Genomic DNA, 4,623 nt, shown 5'->3' with positions numbered 1-4,623 from the left:
TATATATATATATATTTGTATTTATGTGCTATCTGAGTATATTCCACTGATGAAGGCAATGCATTTCTTATGCAGAGCCAGAAATCCGGGATCTGGAATTATCTAGTAATTTTTTTGCTAGTTTATTTTGTCTTTTTGTATTCTCTACTGGTGCTGTATGAACATTTAATGTGGTTTTAGAGTCAAGTTTTGGCTGCTATTTCAAGCATGGTGGTATCTCTTATATACCCTTAATTATAATTTTAATAATAATTATTACCTTTTGAGGTTTTTATTCCCATGCTGGCCACCTGATAGGATCGGTATTTTAAATAACGATCTTATCCTTATTTATATATATATATATATATATATATAAACATAAACATGCAAAAAAGAAAAGAACAGCAATAATAATGATGAAGGTCAAAAGGCTTGCAACTTTTTGTGGTGATGAGGCTATTCAATTAATACCAGTACTTGAGTGGCAATTTATTATATCGATACCATAAATTTGAAAGGCAGAGTTTCAACTCTGAACACAAAGGGCTGAAACTAAAATGCCACAAGTTTAGTGGCTGAAGAAATACAAGAACAAAGTATAGAAATATTGAGTAATAAAAAACAAAAGCTCCAACTTTGTAAATGGATTTAAATGAGATGTTTGAAGACAGAAACAATACCCAAGCACCATTCCTGGAATCCCACAGATCCAAGTTTACTCTGACTACCAACTATAAAAATTCTGTGCTAGTTGAGCTCCAAGGCCTCGAAGTACATTTCGAGTGTAGTCCTAGTCATTTGGGTAATTTAGACCACATTCATCTATCTCTCAACAAATATACTCAGCGCAGCAACTACCACTCAATCCACAATTTTCTCTCCAAGTGAAAATATGAAGAAATAATAATTAATTATTCCTATTTTTTTGGCTTAAGGCCAGCAATTTTGCAAGGTAAGGGTAAGTTGATTACATCAGCCCCACAGCTCAATTGGTATTTATTTTATTGAAACCTGAAGATGTTGAAAGACAAAGTCGACCTTGGCAGAATTTGAATTCAGAACATAAAGAGTGGGAAGAGATGCTACTGAGCGTTTTCTCTGTTGTAGCAATTATTCTGCCAGCTCACTGCCTTGAAAAAAATAATAACAATGACAATTAGAAATGGGATTAAGTATGGACCATAACTGTTTCTACTAATAACAGTGATAATACTAAAAGAGCCAATGTTGTTTGTTAACAGAATTCAGAGACACTTCAATTTGAACTTCAAAAATTCAGACATTCACATTTTTGTAAATAAACTTCCTCTTCCTTCAAACAGTGTTGTGTCCTCTATGATTTTTCTTTTATATTTTTCCTTCTCTTTTCTGCATTTTCTCAATATATTCTCTATTTTGTCTGTGATGTGGTGTAGTCATATTAATTATAATAGAAGCTGTAGTACTAGTAGTTGCTGTTATTTATATTTATTACCCGATGAACTGCTCAAGTGAACCTATGATCAAATGCATGCAAGCCATGACTTACAAGTCTTCTTGGAGGTAGGACATGTTGGTACATTGTTCACTGTGTTCCTTCCTTATTTAACCCTTTAGTGTTCAGGTTAATCTGTCCAATGTAATGCTTATTTGTTCTCATTATTTTGAATTATTCAGGTTAAAGAGGGTGTCCACAATATTTGCTTGTTACTTTGTTAATGTTTTACCTGAAGATTTGAAATTTTGTCAGTGGGTGCTTATATACGAGTGGTTTATAGTTATGTAATTTCTGATTAAATTTGACTTTTATGGGCAGGTAAATTTAATTAACAGGTGTAAAAACAATAACATTATGGATAAACACTAAAACTGAAATTCCTAATGCATCTTACCTGTTTGATTTGTTGCTAAAATTATCCCAGATGTCAACCACCAACAATTTTGCCACTTTTCAAGATGAGGTACATTAATTTGAATCAATTAAAATACAGATATAATCAGTACAAGATTTTATTCTTTCTCTATATTTCATTCAAGCATTTTCATTGAAAATAAAGTACAAAACTCTTTTACTAGTCAATATACCATTGGCTATGTACTCACAATGAATACATTTACATAAGAGAATGCATCTAATAAAAAAAGCTCATTAATAGGTGAAACAAAGGTGAATACAGGTGTTTAACGTACTGAAAATTAATATGTATTTCTCACTTTCATATATTATTTGTAATAAAATGAATGGAATATATGATTGTATTACTATCAAACAACAAAATATAGTTATGCCATATTTCTATCATGAAACTGTCCAAGCACCCTTTACACAAGGGTACTTTGCAAAACAAACACATATATGAGGTCTCGACCTAATATCTTTTCACAGTTTCTCTTTTTTGTGGCGAACACAGTCTGCAAACTATTTACCTTCCATTTATCTTTTCCACTTTATGGAAGTCAATATTTTCTCTGTTGACATTCACCTCAATTAATTTTGTTTTTCTCCCAGTTCTGTGCTTTCTGGAAGAAAATCCCTCAGGTAACTGAGATGCGATGTCAACCCGAAATTTCAAATGGTTGTAGTGCTTTGGTAGCAGAGGTACTTTTTACATAAACAATATATGAATTTACTATAGTTAGATATGATGCTGGAGATATATGGATCACCATACCTTACATCAGGGTGCCAGTAGTTCTACAGTCGAGGAAGCTGCTTGATGCCAAATATAATGTTTATAGTAAAAAAAGGTCGCACTTCCACAGTATCAGTTGGTTGCCGTAGTGGATTGGGTCTTCCATGAATAGAACTTATGCATTGAGCATATTTATTTGTTTCCTCCATGACAGTTTCAAAAATCTTTTCAGTAAAAATAAAAATAAATAGTCCAATGGTTGAGCATCGGAAGGTAGACTGTGTTGTGGACTAGTCTTTTCTGTGAAATTGGGGATTGTAATTGATGTAGCAAACTTCAACCATGTTGCTGTAATGTTTTGAGTATCGTTATCATCATTTTCATTTTTATCCCTTTCGTTGTCAAAATCTTCCTCATTTGATGAAGATCCATAAATATCAATATTTGTTGTTTTTGTTTATATTTTGTACATCATCAAAAGTAAAACATTCAAAGTTGGAATCGCTACTTGCTGGTACCATATCATTAAAAACTAAGATATACATTTCTCTTCAAATGTTGAAAAAAACAAAAAGTATCAAAAATTTCACGGTATTTTTAATTGAATAAAGGTGGGAAAGGCTTTATTTTGCATTATCTCAAAGCTACAAAAATTCATAAATGTGATTTGTTTTTATTATTTGGCAATTTCGTAGAGGAATCAGATAGAGCTGGATGTGGCCAATTCAAACAAATAAAGGGGAATTATTTTCAGCCAGTTTTGGCCAGTCTGAACACTAAAGGTTAAAGGGTTAAATTGGTAGGCTGTGGTTTGGTGGGATCTAGCTGTTATTGACTCTTTTACTCTTCATTTTACTCTCTTTATGCTTGCAATTTTGGCTTTCATTACTGTCTGTTTTTATTTGACTCATTACTGTTTTCTGTCCCTTCATTTATCCTTTTCTAATGACCTGTAATGTACCTGAGCATTATGTGTATATATATATATATAAACTCTTTGCAATTTCAGCAACAATAGAAAAACTCCATAAACTGGTTTGAGACATTTTAGCTCACTGATTTTGACCCAACCTACCTTATTTGGTATTGCTGATTTGATTTATTTGATGACAGACATTTTAATATTTTTCTCATTTTCTTTCTCCTCACCTCTGTTTATGTGTGTCAGCATATTTCTCTTTGTGTATATGAGGAGTGGGAAAGTGTTTATTTAGTCATATTTAATTACTAAAATTTTATTGTTTCTGCCTCTCACCCCTACTCTCTGTCTGTCTGTCTCTCTCTGGATGTGTAAATTTCTGTGTACACGGTGTGTGGATTTGCTTCCAGTGTCACAACAGGCTCTGCCAAATCATCTGTGCCCAAACAGCTGTGCCTTGTCATCTCATCTCATCTCATCTCTCAGTAGTATATTGCCATTGTTGCTGATGTTGTTGATGTGATTGTTGAATAGTGTTCATATATACATTTTGAATGAGTTAGCAAATAGCAGAATGGTAGTCGGTTAAATATTTCAGATTATAGCATATATCCTTCCCAGTAGTTAACGTAGACTTTGGACTATACCATGTCCTTGAAGTAGACTTTCTCCATATTCAATCCCACCTTGTATCAACTATGATAGTACAGAACTGTAATCAAAAGTATTATCATCATCATCACCCTGTCTTTTAGAGCTGTCTAAAACATTACCTGAAGTATCTGTTAAGACTGTAGAGTGTGAGCTATAGAATTAGTTGCTATTTCTAGCAGGTTGAGCAACCCTCAGGGTTTGTTGTTTCGCAAGGTGCATGACAACTTCACTCATGGTGGTTGAATGAAAAATGCCTCTGGTACATACTCTAAAGTTGTTGGCATTAGGAATGGTATCCAGCTGTTGAAACCATTTCAAAGCAGATGTTGCAGTATGCTGCAGTCCTTCAGCCCATTGAATTTAGTCAGCCCATTCAACTCATGCCAGCATGGATCATAGGCATTTAAATAATGATGGTATATATATATATATATATATATATATATATATATATAT

This window comes from Octopus bimaculoides, chromosome 14, assembly GCF_001194135.2.
Source record: "Octopus bimaculoides isolate UCB-OBI-ISO-001 chromosome 14, ASM119413v2, whole genome shotgun sequence".
NCBI lineage: Eukaryota > Metazoa > Mollusca > Cephalopoda > Octopoda > Octopodidae > Octopus > Octopus bimaculoides.
The sequence above is the reverse complement of the archived record's forward strand: the minus strand, read 5'-3'. Positions refer to the sequence as shown.